This window comes from Haliaeetus albicilla, chromosome 9, assembly GCF_947461875.1.
Source record: "Haliaeetus albicilla chromosome 9, bHalAlb1.1, whole genome shotgun sequence".
Classification (NCBI taxonomy): Eukaryota; Metazoa; Chordata; class Aves; order Accipitriformes; family Accipitridae; genus Haliaeetus; species Haliaeetus albicilla.
The window spans coordinates 37,863,659-37,883,103 of NC_091491.1; the positions used below are offsets into that span (position 1 = coordinate 37,863,659).

General features: G+C 41.8%; 1 protein-coding gene across 2 annotated transcripts in view; it reads right to left on the bottom strand.

The window, feature by feature from the left end:
* Positions 1-19,445, bottom strand: part of FNDC3B (fibronectin type III domain containing 3B) — a 210,119-nt gene that overhangs the window by 76,783 nt on the left and 113,891 nt on the right. The gene's annotated exons all lie outside the window — the stretch shown is intronic.

Below are 19,445 nucleotides of genomic sequence, written 5' to 3' on the forward strand. Positions count from 1 at the left end.
TGTAAAATAGAGAATGTGGAAATAGGAAGAAAAATAAATGACCAATATTAAACAAAAGTGTCAGCTATGTCAATTATTCTTCAGGAATTTGTCAATAGGAGAGAGACATTACCTGCACATGAGCATCAGCTGTTTTGCTATTGTGAATTTAAGGTATGCAGTTACATGGATTAATATTAAAAAAATTATAAAAGAGAAAAAGGACAGAATGAAACTTCCAGTAATTGCAGAAATTCGGAAAGGCGGGATTATTTGTAGAGGTGTCCTCCACAAACAACGTTATTAACTGGGATTTGCTTTCACAGAGCAAAGCCATCCTGTTTCCAAAGCTTGGCCGTGGAAGAAGTCCAGGGGTTTGTACAGCTCAATTACTGCTGAACCTAATCCTGGTTTGTTAGCCAAACACATCCTTGCTCCATCGGCTGCAGAGCTGGGCTATTTGCCGGCTCGCCGGAGCACGGGGCTACCGGAGGGGACGAACATTCTCCTTGCCCCGAGCCCTGGCACACACCTGCAGCTACCTGTGCTTAACTGCTGTTACCATTTAATGGCCAGGGCTCTTCCAACAGCCGCCTTCAATTATCAAGGTAATAAAGTCATGCCAGGCTAATTTGGATGCCCGACTAGCAGTAATCCATCCTCCCTCCCCGAGCCTTGTGCCTGATACAGCAGCTCTTGCAGGGGCTACACGGCGTTATCGCAGGGCAGGGTGTGAAATGCTTCCCCTAAATTCGACAGATTAACTGGGTGCAGAAGGTGCTGCAGACGCATTCATCTGAGCCGTGCAATCAGCCTCTCCCTCATCCTCCCCCCCAAAAAAGTCTTGAGGTAAAACATCAGCTTAAGAGTAATGAGGTGACACAAAGCAGCTTTATTCCTTTTGGACTGCAGCACAGAGAGGCCTCACTTTCCACTACAGTATTCTCTAATGGAAAACTAGGAACTTATTTTTTCTAGGGTTTTTTTGCCCCCCCCCCCTTTTTTTAAATGTTCATGTAAAAAGTTTGCTCACCAAAGCAGAAGAATACACCACACCTAAAGCAAAATGAGCAGGACTTCGTTATAAAAGGCATACAAATTTGGCACAGGAAGCAAAAAATATTAATAAAGAAAAACTGGTAAGATCAGATCAACAGCTTTTGCAAATGATTCCCCCAAAGCCTGACCTACTTCTCGTAGCCCAAGAATGTGTCTTTATTTTTGTCTGTGACCTGCTTTAAAAAAGTACATCTTCTTTTTAAAAATTCCATGGGCCCAGCTGCCAAAAAATAGAATTGGCTGAATGCTGATGGCAGAGCTCCAGTGTAAATGCCCATCTCTCCCTACAAGAATGCACCTTGGTGCAGAGTGGGAATGACAGATCTCCTGCTCCGTGCATTCCTGGATTCTTTAGTCTCAGCCGCTTGGAAAAGAACGGAGTAGTAATAATTCAGGAGAAGAGGAGGATAGCATGATTGTTTCTTTCCACAGTAGATAACCCTCAGAGTGTATTATGAAGTGTATAAAGTGGCAGGATTTAGCCAGCATTAAGATAATACTGACTTGAAAACGACCCAGATGGACTAAAATGGCTAAGGAAAAGGTTGAGATGCTGATCCAAGGGAAAATGTTATCAAAGTTTGGGGAGTTTCAGAAATCGGGGTTCCCTTCAGGATCAGTACAGAGGTAGGACAGCGCCACAAAAGCCTGGATCCAGATCTGGAAACTGCGGAGGTCCTGTAGGCTTATCTCGAAGGGATGCTAATCAGAAGCAGCTTCTGCAGCTCCGGAGCGTAACAAAAACGCTGCTACTATTTTATTGAAAGTTTATGGTTATTATGTCACCCCTAATTACAACCCCCAGAAGCTAAGCGTGAATCATTCTCAACCTTAAATCCTGAACATGTGGACTGAATTTTCTTCCTTCTCTCTGCTTTCTAGCAAGGATGCTATCTCTGTCACACTAAGCAGGAGAGGAAAACAAACTCTGAAGCCCAAAGAAATCTCACTTCCCTCTCCTGTGAAAAACAATCGCTTTGTACAGTAACTAAGTCCTCTGACCCTTGCAGGTCAGGGCTGAAGGTTCAAACCGCTCCAAATACAGGAACTTCAAGACCTAAGTTGGGTATACCCAGCAATATATAATTGAAAAAAAAAAAAAAAAGTACATTAGACTTCTCATTGAAGAGTCTTACTAAGGAATTTTTTTTATATTAGCTCTCCAAATATGTAGCTTGCTCACAAGGAGAAGGCTCTGAGTACCAGATATACTGTAGCTTTCAGTTATTAAGGACATGTGGATATTTATGTGGACTATGTGGATATTTATGTCACCTAGAGTTTATACAGATAAGCTGGAGGTAGAAGAAAAGAAATACTCTTCAAAGATTTTTGGGAGAGGGGGAACAGAGGACACACAGACCTAAGGTGACAATGTGAGTGCAAAAAAATTAAGAATTGAATTTAAAGTTGATGAATAATACATATACAGATGGACACTCCAACACATTGTCTAAAGAATAAGCTGTATCAGATGATGCACATATGCTGACCACCTATGTCAGATATCCCCCACGCTAAACGTCCTGAGAGTTCACAGGTGAGACTGGGCAGGTGCGAGCGCTCACTTGCACACACACGAACCACTTCACGTGCACAGAGCTGATGTATCTCATGTTGCTGATTCACTAATGCCATAAACCATTTTACAAGAACAGCAGCAAAGAAAGAAAAGTCTATAGTAAGAAGTGCCCTTTCATCATGCTTTGAAATCACTGTACCATATGGAAAGAACAGTGTGTGCCTTTGAGCCCTGCACTGAGTTCAAACCAAAAAACCCCCATGAATAATGGGTAATGCTTTGTGAAAACAGAGCAAATGTAGAATTAAAGACAGAAAGCAATAAATATGAACGAGTGGTATCTATAATAGCATCAGAGAATAGCTCAGGTTGGAAGGGGACCTCAGAAAAGGTCATCGAGCCCAACCTCTGTCTGAAAGCTAGAAAAAAAAAAAACCCCAGTGCAAAACTGTCCCACGGAAAAACTTGTTAATAAAACTGAAGCCAACCTTTTTGGGAGAGAGAAAGTAGCTCACAGAATTGTCACCTTCTTATAGTATTTTAAATACTTAGTTTCCCATTTCAAGAGCCATAAAAAATTCTCAGGCTTCTATGGATGGTTGATCTCCTTGTGGTAATAAACATAATTATTCACAGTCTCCTGAGCTAGACTAAGCTAAGGAGAACGAGACCTGTCCTGAATCCCTCCTTCAGTAGGGAAGTTGGTCTCACCTGCCAACTTCTCTCGTAATACATTAAGTATCAAGCTCAACATCTTTCCCCCAAGCCAACAAAGAGCAGAAATCCTTCTGAAATAAAAAAAGAAAGGGAAGAAAAAAACCCCATCCTATATGCTCTATGCCGATAATACAGAGTTGGTGAAAAGCCTTTTTTCCTAGCTCGCTATTACTGTTACTCATGAGCCACTGAGGACTCTTCTACTAGATTAGTTCACTGGGGCATTTAGGGACAAGGAGAGTGAGCATCTCCCAGGCATCACAGACGCAGTGGTGGAAAGGTGGGGAAGAAAGGAGGAAGGAAAGGGGAAGCCTTGATGTGAAACAGGAGACTGAAATTCAGAAAAATTACCTACAACCGCTCGGGAAAGGGGCTGGGTAGCTGAGCATGATTCACCCACTTCGCACTAACTGTCCTTGAATAACAGACGGCTGATTTGCTTTTAATTCTTTGTCCCTTCCTCTCTCTTCCTCAGCTAATTGAGCACCGAGTATCCGACACAAACACATAAAAGCTCTACGTGTCAGCCCCCTGACACCAACGCTGGGCCTTGCGGAGACGGGCAGCGGACACGTGCTGCTTTCCTCCTTTGCCATCGGGAACAGAAGTTCAGTCACGTCAAGGAAGAGCCCAGCTAACACTTCAGGTCATTGTCCCGTTTTAACTTTTCCTCTCAACATCTGTTCCCCACATCTGTCATGGCAAAACTCTTCCTCCTCGGAGGAAGCTGGGGGTGGGGATGAATTCCTTGTGAATGCTCAACAGGGTCCTCTGAGGGACACTACAAAAATCTGAGTTATCCTGTAGATCTCAGTGTCTAAGAGATATTATAGCTGTCCCAAGCTGCAGCATTAGGTTCTTATTCCCAGGCTGCGGGTTATTTGGATCCAATGTGTCAGACTAACCTTTCGTAGCAGAGAAGCCAGCTGTAAGACCTGGACCACATCTAAGTTTATATTTTGGTCATCTCTCTTTTTTCAGTTTTGGGTCATAACCAAAACTCCACAGATACAACCAAAAGTAAATGCCCCTAAAAATTAAATACTTTCCCAGCAGCTGTTTGGTGCTAACAGGTTTCAATGTTAAGTCTTGCTGAACTAAAGCCTTTTATTATATGCCCCTGTTAGCCTGCGTCTATGTTCCTTTCTGCACGTAGCGTACAAATATAATTTTCAGACCTTTCCAACCATACTTTTGAACACCAAGCACAGCTCTAAAAAACAGGAAAAAAAAAAAACCCCAACTTGTCATTTCAAGGTAAGTCTGAAGTTTCCATGAATAGTTTTCACGTTTGCATGAACAGCAGCTGTGTATGTAAATGGTTTGAAAGAGCTAAAAGCTCTAAACTAATTAAGATTTTCCCATTGCAACTACACATTTTAGGTTTGTTCTGCATTCTTTCCTCGGAAGAGAGGAAAAGGTCCAGCTCAAGACTTAGCTTCTGGCCACAGAAAGTATTTACTGTTTCAACAGCCTTTCCATTCCAAGGGAATGACATCAGCACTAGCACTTTGCAAACTTTTAGTCTAATTCTCAAGCAGAGCTCCATGCTCACAGATATGCCAGTCATAACATGACATGCTTTCTCAGAATTTGTTCCAGATTTATTGGGGCTGTGACCAGCTTTAATGCTAGAAAGATCTTTTATCAGTCACGTACAGCACAACCTACAACCCACAAGAAAATAAACTCTTCAAAACATGGCCCAGCTCCTTTGTGAACTGCCTGCCGGTGTCAAAGCTCAAGACACAAAGAAGAACACATACAGACTTTTTAATTTCAGAGAATTGTAGAAATAGACATTAAAAAACTCCTTGTACAAGAACAAACCTAAAACTGCAGATGCCACGCTGCAGCTGTCACACAGAGCAGGACCGGGAGGGGATGTGACACAGTCATCGAGTCCATCCTCCTACACTGAAACATGATCTTCTATACCTAAACCATTCCTCAGAGATGTCTGCCTAGCCCTTTTTTAAAAGACAAATAAATAAAAATTAAATAAATAACCTCCTGCCCCGTCATCATGACCATCTCAAAACCTCCTGGGCTAGGCAATCCACCACAGTACCTAACTCTCCTCATCGTTGGGAAGATTATCTCGTCAACTTTTCCCGCCGTACCTTAAACTTATTACTTCTTTCCTGTGCACCCACTGCAGGTGAATTCATCACCACTTTCTTTGTTGCAATCTTTCACATACTTGAAGGCATTTTTTCCTCTTTAAGTGAGGCAAGCTCATTTCTTTCATACCTGTATTTACCGGATCACAGATTCCACTGACTGCTGTCCTCTGGAATGTTTTTTAAATGGCTCTCCATCCTTTTGAAGATGCGCTAGCAGCCCTGGCCACCCCACTCCAGCCAAGGCCCTAGCAGCACCAAGTAAGGAGAGACATACTCATTTACACAGCTCGCTTTGAGGTTTCTTCCTTCTATTTGTCTATATGGCAAATTGACTCTTGGTTTTTGTGGTCTGCTATACCTCCCCGAACTACTGCGCAGAACTACTGCGTAGTAAAAAAAATAAAAAATAAAATGCAGGTTTGAGAAGGACTGGCTGAAATGTAGTACTTTGCTCTTGTCTTGATCAAACTGTTTTTCTTTGAAGGCCTTTTGAGTTCTCCTCCTGTCCAGTCCTGTCCTGTCCTCCTTAAGCCACCAAGCACTCTCAACCCTGTCAGAGCCTGATATGGACTATAATTTAATAAGAATCAATCCTTATTCCATCCTTCAGCTCCTTAATGAAAATATTGAATAAAATCAGACCTAGGCCAGATTCCTGCCTAATCCAATTTGATGCACCTTTCAAGCTTGTCAGAGAGGCAGTCCAGTGCAGGGCAGGGTCACAGATAAATTGCAGGGCTATGTGCGGGCTAACAGAGGTAATATTGAGAAGAGCAAACCCAGTGTCACCCTGAACACACGGGGCTTTATGGAACTCGTCAGCACCACTTCCACAACGGGCAAAATGAGAGCCCCTTAAAATCAAAAACTTGTGAAAGAAATATTTGTCTTCAAAGCAGTCAATCACACCATGCTAAAACATAATACACCAAGGATGATTATTAATTAAGCCTACAAATACCTGGATGAGATTTCTAAAGATTTAATACTTCAAATTTCTGCTAATTACATGAAAGCTAATTAAAAAAACACTAGAGAGAGAGAACACAACTGCAGCTCTCGTGTCCAAGGTAGACATCTCGACGTTATCTAATTTCAAGAAAAGATCCAATCACTGAAACACGTTCTACTTCTTAAAAAGTAGCTGTGCACAAGCATCTCACATAAGTTTTCCATTTCTAAGAGACTTCCCACTCTTGCTATCTTAATTCTCCTGCTAAAATGCCTGACTTGATATCTATGAGTTTATCTTTCAGTATTTGACCTTAAAGACCAAATCATATGTAGGTAGCAAAATAATCAAGCCACTCCCTACATAACTGAAGGCAAACAAAACAAAACCCTTGGATAAACCCCAGAGAAACTTACGTTTTCAGACCTCAAATAAGAAAAAAAAAAAAATCATCTCCAGCCATCCTGACTCACTGGGACTTAAAGCGAAGGATAACTGACATGTTTGCCTCAACATCACTGTATTTTAGGCCTGAATTTAATCACATGTTTCAAAGATGTCCTGGCCATAGTCCATCTCTATTAACCTGACAGTTTTACCTTGACTGCTTCAGTATCCTATTGTCAATGGGGCAGGACACTCCAAAATACCTGGAGTGCGAATTCACATCATACGGTTTGTCTCTCTGCTTCAAGCCATCCTTCTTTAACAAAAGATATCTGCTGTCGCATGGATAAGCATCAGATGTTTTCACATCCAGCAGATGCGGAAGGACTCGGATGTGCGTAATGAAGTCACTTCTGCTAAAAAGTGTTTTAAAAATAAAGGTAAGTGCATTCAATCCTCCCTATCCCCCAATATCGTTTTGATGTATATTTTTGCTTGGGATGGAGCAAGGAAAATAAGATCACTAGTAACCTACAAGGGAAATTAAATGCTGGATGCAAGGGACAAACGGAGTGTAAGTGACATGTTGCGTTTGTTTGTCTCTGCTTCTTTGCTGCTACTGCTGGAAGACAGCAATAACAACTCCTACTTTATTGGCTAAAGATCTGAGTGAATTCCTACTGTGAACACACAGTCGGTCCATTAGAAGGCAGAAAAGGGCCTTCTTAGTAAAATACAGCAACTCCCCCCCGCCCATCTCCATCACATACATTTTACATCTTAAGAAAGCGCTTTGTACATCTTGCGAAGAAGATAACAGAGGCAACGTGCTGCATACGGCTGCAGCTGGCTGGTTTTGAAGGAACACCAAATTAAACAATGACATAACCCCCAGAGAGAAAGCCCAAGCTGAATCTGCTGGAACAACAAACCGCTTAGACACAAGACCTCTTCTTGGAGAGCTCTCCTTCGTACTTTTAACTTGCTTTAGCTTATTTGCTGCGTCAAAATAATTATTTTTTTTCCATTTTTGGTGGCTTCCCTTTTGCTATTACGTAACAGCAGCCGACACGCTACCTGGGTTTGAGAAGACAGCAAAAAATTTGCAGATAAAGAAGGGCTGACTAGCACTCTGCCGCAGGCAGCAGCCACCCCTCCATCTTTTTGTCAAGTATACTTTTAAAAACAGCACAGCTGATTCATACAAAAAGGAGATAACCAAGAACAACTATTTAAAATTACGTTGATTTTTATTAGCATAATTTCAATGCTGCAGGCTGCAATTTCAAAGCGCTCTTCTAAGTTGCATTGGCATGAGCAAGACTCCTGTTTGAGCAGGCAGGCAAGCATTCACGTGTGCGAGACAGGTGGAGATACGCTATGTGGTAATGCCGCCTCATTCTAGCAAACTCGCATACGTGTGACAACTCTTAAAAAGCTTGAATCTTTGCGGCTAAAAAAAAAATCTCGAGTCGCTCGAGCTTGATCTAAAGCTCTACCCTTATCAGCTTGGAGATATAGCAGGTTCACCTTTTGGCTCGGGAGGGACATGGAGCACTGCTCCGTGGGTTGCACACTGGATTTGCACCAGAAAGTGCAGCAGCTCAATGCTGTAACTCACTAGTCAAGATCATACGGGCAGTCTTTGAAAATAAGTTTTTCTTCTCTAGTCCTGTATATTCTACCTGAGCCTTAGCTGTTGTGACCCTGTAGCCCACTGCAGTTCACCAAGTATGATAGGACTGAAGTAAACGGCTAAAAAAAAGATACGCAATCCATCCTTTCCAATTAAGTAATTATTTTAATCAACATTGTCCCTTCCTGCATCTTGTCTAAGGTGCAGCCTGAGGACTGCCAACAGAACTGTTAAAATATAAGTGAGATGATTTGTGTTCAAATAATGATTTTTTTTCTGAATTGACAAGGACACTGAGAAGCCCTCCTAAAATTTTCCCGGAGCTCCTGACTCCCACTTCCCAGGTAAAAATCTTCTGTTTCCTTCCTGCTACAGACTTTGTCAGCAGACGCTAATCTTTTCCTAGATACAACGAAGTTCTTCAAACCTCTCGTGATTTTTCTATGATAGTTGGGATGCGTGGCATTGCCTTACCCTTAACTCCTTTCACTTCCTTGTGTACCGTTCCATGCTTTCCCCCCCCTCAGTTCTCCTCATTCCCTGTAGCTTCAGCCTGTGACCGCCTGTCCGTCCTGCCTTCGTTAGTATTCCAGAGCCAGGGTACAACCTGGCACGGCAGCCTCCGGCAGCCCTCCAAGTCTGATGAACCGAGTGGTCATTCAAAAGGAGAAGTAACTTCTGCAAAGATCATCGCCTTACTATTATTATGACCCCGGGCTGCCACAAGTGACGTGGCCATAAAAGCCCTACACGTTTCTCCAGCCCAAGGCAAGAGGAGGAGGGGAGGGACAACTGGGAGGCCAAGATACCCACGCTTCTTAATATGCGAAAGGCCTCAATAGGGACTCAAAAGGTCGTCTGATGCCAGCTGTGAAATGACGTTATCTGGCATTTACAGAGGCAAGATTTCCTCTCGGAAAGAAAAGGCTCCCTTCAATCACGGCAACTGACTCTCAGCTGCCGGGCAAAGCGAGAGCCTGAGCACCACAAACACTGAAAGGAGTCTCACGACTTCTTCTCCTTACGCTGACGAAAAGCACAAGTTTGACAGCACCAAAAACTACCGTCTTCTCTTCCCAAGCGGGTCCCAGTTGCATCTCACCACCAGCTCGAGAAGCAGGAGGCAGCAGGGGCATGTCTCGGTCACTCGCTGGTCTTGCTGCTGAGACGGCCAGCAGGTCTACCTGCGGCAGAGGTGATCCCGCACCCTCTAAGAATTGAGGTGGAAAACACAATCCCTATCCAACACAGACTTTGACATGTCTCCCCTGTCACCGGTCTAGGGTTTTAAATCCTGTGACTGCTGCCCCATGCCGATCAGGAAATAATTTTCTCTGAAACACTGTCTCCAATACAGGGGGACAATGGCATCAGTATTGAACCCAAAATAAAACTTACTTTTTCTTGACCTCCAAAATATGACCGTATAAAAAATGGCCAATAAAAACCTTTGATAATCTGCCCATTAAACACAATAATAGCATTTTCCTGATCAAACAAAAAACCCTAGCAAAATAACCTGCAAAACTGCATATTTGCACAGAAGAACAACTGGACAGCACAGCCAAAACAGACTCCATAGGAGCTCCAAACTTGGTCGGGATTAAATGGAGCTCCTCAGCCAAAATTAACAACGTCCTTGGCAATGAACATTATAAAGCCACTAAGTTTGCTACAACAATATGAAGGCAGCAGAGCATTTCCCCAATGCAAAGGCATAAGGCTATTCATTATAGTCTAAGCAACGTTAAGAAAACAACTACAAGCCAAATTTCGCCCTCAGTCACAACTCCTCAGCCTCGCCTGAATCAAAGAAGAAATTAATGGAGAAATGTCTTCTTTAGATGTCACCATGGGTAATTAAAAGTGCTTTGGGATGCTAGGTTTTCGCGATAACTACTATTTCACTTCAAGAACAGAGTCAGCTATTCATCCTTTACAAGAAGGTAAGCAGGGAAAACTTTCTCTAAAGCAGGGCAAATATAGAAAATGTGTCATCTTTTCACTGTTCTTGATTTTGTCTTAACATTTACAATAAAACAGAAGTTTTATTTACAGGCACTACTTATACTATCTGCATGTGTTTAAGAGGTTAGACTCTACAGGAAAAGTCTGTTTTTAAGAAAAAAAAAAAAAAAATCACTCCAAATTACAACGCTTGAAATACAAAGATTTTTCATGGAGCCTGCACTGGGATTTTTTCACTGTCAACCTAGTGAATGGCTGCAGGGTCACGATATTTTTTTGAATGAACCCCAGCCTAGCTTTTCTGTTACCAATGTATATTATTGACCTCTTCTTCCAGATGAAAACAGTGAGATAATCAGAACGCAATGAGTGGTGGAGAAGATTGCAGTAATCCAGGAAAAGAAAGAACATTTTTTTCTTTCCACTCAGCCCAGGCACTACAGCTCAGAGGTGGGCAAGACAGCGAGCTCCCACTCCCCTCTTTAAATTAACCCAAACTCCTACAGACTGACAACAGAACAGAAGTTATCTTCCTTGTGACAGATGACCATCAACTTACTGGACTAATCCCAGCCTAAATTGTTTTGCAGTCAAGTCTGAATGATGAACTATGACTATGTGAGCTAGAACATTTGATAGAGATCAGGTGCTGAATTCCTACAATGCAAAAGTAAAAAAATGCTGACGTGATGTTATCAGTGCCCTCCCATGCCTGTGATGTGAAGAGTGTACTCAAGAACGTTTAAAAAACCTGATCTATGTCTGTACCAGTTGACTACTAGCGAGCTGGAAAAACTGCCTGTGCAATTAACTGTCCTGTACAGGATGAGGGCAAAATACAATCTTGGATATTTGCACAACCAGTTTCACCACTCAGAATCTTTCCAAACATTTAAAATATTTCACAGAAATATCCACCTGATTACAGCTCGCTAGGAAGGCTTCAACAAAGCTACAGGAATTTCAACTCGATCTGGATTTCATTGCCGAGATGAAATTCAGGCAAAAGTCACGTGAATCACAGTAAATCAAAGCAGCTGCTTCTAAGCACAGCTCCTTACCAAAAAAAACCAAACAAAAAACAAATTCAAGCTTCAGGACAAAATCTTTTATAATAAACCTCGGCGAAGACTGAAACGGCTGCTTCATTTTAGAACAGTGTCTATCCCTTCTGTTAATTGCAATACTCAAAGTATCATCCTGCATTTCTAAAAATAAAGGTGCCCTGTCCACCCCCAAAAGAAAATATACTGAAGGTCACAAAAACTTTTGAAATCAAATTCCGCCCTTCCTCAGAAAAGGAAAACTAACTGACGGGTTTTGAAGCACAGCCTAAGAGAGTTAGGTAAACAAATCCCATTAACTTCAGTGGGACATGAAATTTCATTTCACCGCCTTTGCAACTCCAGATGAATATCCAGATGAATATTGTTCAGAACATCTGGGTATACAAATAAGAGTTGTTCATTAAATTATTAGACTTAAAGGTGTTTTATTTTTTATACTCCGGAGGGAGGAAGTGTTCTACCTCTCCCCTATAAATACCCTCTCCCTTCTGGCTCAATGTCCCAGATATCGCCAAATAAGGGAAACATAGTTCCCTTCCTTTGTCGGTGGTCCACCTTATCTCCTCTTAACTAGTGAAAATACACTGTTTATCTTACTCTGAAGCTCTGAGACCTTTGTGTAACTCTTCTCCCCAGCCCGGGGATTTAACCACTGAGCATTTAAGCAGGATGAAAACATACTTGGTATGGGGTTTTTTTCTGTCGGTTGGATATCTATAAATTACGCAGACTCCTAGGAAAAAGACTCAGATTTCAGTCTTCTGGATTTGACTGTCAGTTGCAGCAGAAGCTGCAAATTCTCGAGATAATATGAAGACCCTCTGGGGGAAGAGGTTGTGACTTACGTCACTCAGCACTGACTTTCTGATAAATCCGGGAGCGATAGCTTATCCAGTACACCCCCCCAGGGGCTGATCAGGATTGTGAAAAACAGCCTGGGGGAAAAAACTCCAGCCACTGTCAAAAGGGTTTTTAAGTCACCATTAAGGTCAAATGGGAGCCCTGGATCCAGATCTTCCCACTTTTTACTAGAAATGCCCTACACTTTCCTGGGTGGACTTGGAGCCATGTTTCTAGCAGGCTAGCACACTTGGGAAGATTAGGGAGCTTCGACTGAGGTTTATTTTGTCCGAGCTTCTGTGACGAGACTGAAAAATGTAACCAGAATTGTGGTCACCCCTTCTGCCCCATTTTTGCCTCAGAGCTGTGGATGCCCAAGAGGTCAATTCTCAGAGCAGCTTATAACCGTACTGGATCACAGGTACCAGAGCTACCCCCATGTTTTGTTTGCATTTCCAGTTACAAAAAGTCCGGATGACACCGAGTTTGACACGTTTACGTTCACCTTTAAAAGTAGCCGACATTGAAATGGGAGAATATTGTGCCATTAAATTGAGAGGCGATGCTCCCATTTAGTTGATGAAGAGAATCTCTTATCAACAACTTCTGATGCCTAAGTTACGAAGCTGGTTCTTTAGTCTTTCAAGATAAGTGCATAAAAATAGTGTGCATATCTCCTCTCTCCCTGCCCCAGCTCCCCCTCAGTTTGCAGGACTCTGTGCCAACGAAGCAAAAAACAGCCTTCTGCCAAAACGAAGCCATGTAGCGTGAAAGAAGGTTGGACTGCCATGGCATTTAGGCTTCCCGTAAACTTTGGTTTTGTTCCTGCACTACAGGTACAGCAAGAAAATACCTCCTCGCTCCCAACATTTCACATGCAGGCAAGCTTTCTAGGCTTGTAAATTCCTGGAAATTATTTTGCACACAGTGGACTTCTGGGAAAGACTTGGTCGAGATGCACTAGAAGGACCGACCCACAGGCAGCTAAAAGCAGAACACTGCTGGGTTTGGGGCTGGACAAAGCAACAGCCGAGGGAGGGAGAACGTCAGCACTGGGCACGGACTTGCTTTTCAGTACCACCGGTCTACTTGTGATATTTAGCTTTTACCTTTCTCCATCAAAGCCCCATGAGGCAAGTCAAGTTTTGAGACAGTAGAGGTAACGGACATTTGTTTCTCTCCCTCAACACAGTGTCCTTCTTGGTGATTCTGGATAAACATTTCGGCAATTCTTTTTGCTGAAAAAAAAGTCATCAATTAAGCCTGATCTGGATAAATTCTTGCATGCATACAAATAGACATGAACTTGGTAATGTGCTTTGCCTGAACCCTACATAATGTCAGTATGTTTCTAATATATTCATCAGCCTATATAGAGCTCACTGAAGTGGTTACTTTATGTGACTATTAAGTAAAATATTCTTTGTTAAAGAATCTGTGTGGCCCAGCTAATGGAGTTGAGTCTGGTACACAAAGGTGTACTCTCAGCATGTTAACATCAGAAGCATCTGAAAGTCATAACCATTTTGTTTTCTGCCTGGATGAACAATTTCACAGCCTATTATTTTAGAGAAAATACAGAAGATAAAGATTCTTTAAGAAGTAGGCATATTTCCAAATAGAAGCAAACAAAACCACAAGCTCGGTCATGATGTGAGAGATAAGGTCGAGGCACAAGGATATCACACTGGAAATTCCCCGGTGTCACAAATTAACTGTGGTTTCTCAAGTTCAGACTAGTGCCCTAATTAATGCACCCTATTTCCTCTCACTTATTAAAACTTAAAGAAAAACAGCAAGCGCACAACATGCAATATATCTTTCTAATTAGATATATAAGTCTAAACAATTCAGCCAAGTAGTATTATTTGCTGAAACAACTAAAAAAATGCAGTAGGAACAGTAATACTATTCAGATTTCATATGTGATGCTGATCTATACTCGCAAGATTCAACACGTCTCTGTTTCCAGTAAATATTATGTTTCACATTTCATTACTTGGTATATTACTAAAATTCACGTAGCCTGACAGATGTATTTTAGTCTTCAGAGTGTTTTTTTCCATATTACTAATAAAATCACTGTGTCAGTTTTGACGAGCTGTCTTCAGGAGACGATCTTGTTAAATCTCCTTATTTTATAGAAACAAATACATTTAGGGAAACCAGGGAAGCTGCACTTATACAGGGGTATTTTGTCTGTCAGCGGAAGAACCATTTCTGACAATTTTTTTCTGCAGAACATTTCTACATTGGTGTAACAAAGGTCTTTATTGGTATATATAAAAAATCAGTTCCTGGCTAAAAGAACATAAAAGTTATGTATATTGCCATACTGTTTCTCAGGCTCTGTACTTACATGGACCAAAAGTGATGAAACTACTCCTCTAAGCTTTTAAATCTATAGGACATATAGGTACAGATACATATACAGCCCAATAAGCTTGCAAAACAGATTCAGGACCAAAATAGAAATGAATTGACAGGATCTAGAATGAGTAAGTAGAGGAACTTCGCCTGGTTCCTGTCTGCATTGAATCACAGCTCCCTCGATTTCCCTTTAATTCACAGGCTCTGAATTAAAAAAAAACAACACAACAACTTAATACAATTAAAAAACAAAAATAGAAAAAAAATTCCTAAATATATTTAAATGTTATAAGGAAGAGAGAGAGAACAGGATAGGATTGTATCAAGAAAGCGGCAGCTCTGTTTTTTCGTAAGTCGTCACCCACTCTGCATCACGTACTAGCAGCTTGCAGAGCATATCCCACACAGCTCGGGGATACTTGCTGGTACTAGTTCTTGCTAGCATCAGCCCAGGCTAGCCATACCAGTCAAATTTACTTCTTCATCTCAGAAATTCTGGTTTGCCGAGTTCAGTACTTTTAAAGTATTTTCAAAATAAACCCACCGTAGTTAGAAAGTTCTCTTGCTAAGCCCATTTTCCATGTGTTCCCGACACATGCGCCTCAAAGAAATGAGCACATAGCGCTAGCCACATCTCCTGAGAAATGTCCAGCAGCAATGCAGGCAGGAACATGAAGCAATGGTTTTCACCTTTGGGAGTACCTAAAGGCTGCTTCAGCGCACAAAATCAAATTCGCAAAACCTCAATGACAGGAAAGCAACATCTCTGAGGTTTTAAGCTGGTTGTACGCATACGACAACAGTACTACAAAAGTTTACAATCTATCTGTAGTCTACACCAGCTCTTCGAACTATTAATCATTCTCATCTTTTTTTCTCCCTTCTCCGTATGTAAAGCACGCCAATGCTACCTGCGAGAAACCTGCTGCTCAGCAAAGTAAACTGGACACCAAGTGCGCGTTCCTCACTTTGGGCAGCTGAAAAGCAAGTCTGCTTTTGAAAAAAAAAAAAAAAAAAAGAGTTAGACAAGTTCACAGACAACAAGTCGACAAGCGGGTACCCAAAGGACTAGGCAGAACTAAACCTTCTGTTGTGCCCAGCGGGTCTGGGTGGTGGTGGAGGAGCAGGGACTGGTACCCAGGACAGGGCTGGGCTCGCAGGCTCTCCCCCAGCAGCATCTCCATCGTCACTGCTGAAGACACTGGGCTAGATGGGCCCCTTCTCTGACCCAGTACGGCCAAAGCTTCTCAAATCCCCACAAAAAAAATATTCTTTAAGGAACACTTATGTAAAAGGTGCATGCGAGCCCCCCGGAGCTCCCTCTCAGCCCAGGCTAGGTCTGTTTATTTTGGCACCCAGTTCCCAGCACCCACCCAGCTCCTGGACAGGATGCACATAACAATCCATCTCCTGCTTTCTACTTTTACATATTTGAAGTGGTTTAGTTTTGGCTATCTTAGGTTCTTCAAACTTCAATGAGGATTAAAAAAAAAAAAAAAAAAAAAGATTTTATCTGATTTGAAGGAAAAAAAGATGTTTTATTAGCAAATAAGCAAAAGCATTGTAAGAATGCTCAAAACTGCTTATGTTCCCATAGTACTTGCAGCCACACACAAAACTTCTCAAACTACCAGATCACGACATGACCAAGAAGTGAACCACTGAGTGCATGAGAAGGAAGTGACTCAGACTGAAATTCATAAAGGACAGCATGAATGGGACAGGATTTCCGCTTAAAGCTCCTTTTACATGGCAAGGCTTCTTTATAAAAAAAAAAAAACACCAAACCAAAACCCACAACAAAACAAAAAACTACTAAAAAAAACCCCCAACCTTGCTCCCTCCTCTCCCATTCAGTTTTTAAAACAGCTCTGCAAAAAAGCTACAGTATGGATTTTAAATCAGAATCCCTACATCATACCTCCAAATCTTCTGCCTGTACAAGACACCATCCATCCTACTACAACAAACACTCAGGATAGTTGCTAACTTTTCTCTCAGTTATAAGCCATTGGTTTCCTTTTTTTGCCTTAAAAAAGCATATTTCCAGCACACAGCATAACTAGAAATCTTTATTTACAAGTGCACCTCCCGACATAAAGACATGCTGCTGTCGATGGAAAAGGCCAGAGGAACTGTATTTATATCCCCAATCTGAAACTGTTATTTCCCTACTAAAAAGAGGTCCTGATGCTACGTTAAAGGGCCAGCCTGGGATAAGGGTGCATAATAGAAGCACCAGTGTATTTTTAATGTACCAGCACGCTGTGTAGAGCACAGAGTGGCACAGAGGAACACATGCTCGATCCACAGTTGAAGAGGTGACTGAACCAAAAGTACTCCAGAGTCATTTACTTATTTTATTTTTGTACTATTGATAATGCTATCACCCCATTTCTTCTACTAGTGCTGAATCAGCTTTTTGGAAAACCCCCGATTCTTTTAATATTGGAAAGAAGCAGTAAGGTATCGACACATGGCAGATTTTTCCTTGAGCGCTTACTCAGGGCTTAATAGATGCAATAAGCATATGTTTTGATGGAAAAGTACGTTGTTAACCTAAATATCTCATGCCCTGTGACTTATGTCGTACATTTTCAGGGAAAAAAGTAGACTTGTCCTTGCATTGTACACTGAACATTTTTTTCAATACTATTCTTACAGTACTCTGTAACAACCTCGGTGCAGATGTAGCAGGGATTGCTTGGAGGTACTCAGCAAGGAGCAACACAACCCTCGAAGAAATTACTACCGAGAAAAAAGGAGCAGGACAAGCATTTACTTAAACACAGGGGTAGGAGATCAAGAATAGAAATGCCTATCTTCCCCGTCACAGACGCCACCGTGCAGATCGTACTCCTCCACCGATTAAAACGGGCGCTCCAATCGCCCTTCAAAGCATCAGGACTGCCGGCACGCACCCAGCGCTGGGCGAGCTCCTCGCCACGCTCCCAGCCCCGAGGCAGCTTCCGAGGCTTTGCTTCCAAAAAGCGCGGTCCCTGAGGAAAGCAAGCGCTATGTCGTACATCACAATCTCAATTAAGAAATTCACGCAAATGAACCCATCAGCTCTGGTTCCCATTCACCTTAGTCTAAGTTTTACTCTGAACTCGTACATTCCTGCTTGCCTCTTCAGAGTTTTTTGGCTAAGTGGCTTTCTAAATAAAGACTCTTATTATCTACATATTTTTTTATACACACACACACACATAATATATAATAGCTTTTCCAGGCTATTCTGCAATTTTGGAAGCAGTCACACAGCACCATCAAATTTTTAACTATTAGCAGGCTTGAACTGATACACATCCACAAAACGTGTAAGTTTAAATGGCTTTGCTGCTTATTGCTTCTGACACATTGCTTTTCTTGGCTATTCTAAACACACTGCCAACTTAGCAGCATAAATCAAAATTATCACCTGTTCCCAGACTGCTTTTAACTCTCATCCCAATTACCTGTATGGCTATGTTAGTCAGATATCAATCAATAAAACCCCAAATAGTTCAAGAAGAAACAGAGAAAGCAAATATAAATCAGCAGATATGATTAGAAGCTTATAAATATCAAGTAGGAACGTATTTTAGGGCGCTGTTCGGCGAGAGCCATTACTAAACCTCTGTGACAACCTTGCTGCAGAAATCTGCGTACAGGTATACATGCATGACTACAGCAATAGACTTTGATGTGAAAAAGCTCACTCTGGAGATCACATCTTTTTTTTTTCCTTTTAATATAAAAAAGTTTCTCCTATTCCTGCTTTGGCCACAGACTTTGCTGTAGAGCAGTCCAACAGTGACTCCTGGGCTGCCACCTCCAGGCACAGATGCAGAACCTAATTTTAAAACACCAGTGAGTTGGATTTATCAGGAGGGTGGGACAGCTGATACTTATTTGCATCATCTGCTGTCACAGACTTTTTCAGTTTGGGGGAAGACTTCATCATTTGCTGTTCCCAGTTTTAAGGCGCTCTCCGGCTGACAGACTGGACATGCCACAGCCCTGACTTCACTGATTTTCTCGGCATTTTAAGAGCCCTCACGCTCTTCAGCTGGAGCACAGAAGACTACTCCAAGAGAAAAAAAATCAGGATTGCAGGAAACACTTGAACTAGATAGTTTTAAATGAAATCTAGATTATTTTAGAACTGATCATCCAGGCTGACTCAGTACCCACTGAAGCTATATTGTGCAGTTTAGCTGTTAAGACTATACTTTATTCCAGGTCTTTCACGCAGGTGCTACCGAACACCTCGTGTATTCCACCACAGACTAGAGTAAACAAAAAATAAATAGCTAAACATAAATAAGAATATTAAAGGTCGTATAAGCTTACTGAGAAGAAATAATCAGGAAGTCTAATGCAGTGATTCATTTTCTTGCATTAAAGCATTCCCAAATACAGCTCCTCGCTAATTCTAAAGACCCCAGAGCACGGCTGCAAATCCTCATTCCTTACCATGCCAGCAACATTTTTTTCCCCTTCGCCTCTCAATTAAGTTACTTTTCATGAGTATTTATTTCAGTGATGTCTCACAAGTAAAAGTACACAGCCAAATAAATATACACAATATAGAGATAATGGAAAACCTATGTTGTATGCTTGAATTCACACAAGAGATTTCAAAGTGCGCCACATTATAAATATCCTAGACGTGCCGGGTATAAGCTTGCTTACTACATAAAACTTTGTTCAGCCAGCTGCAGTTGTAGCAGTCAGCAAAGAGACAGGCAGAGAGAAAGGCTGAAAGGTATAATGGATTATAACAAGCTACTGAGCTAAACTTTGGTAGAACTGGCTATGTGCAGAATGGTTTATGATA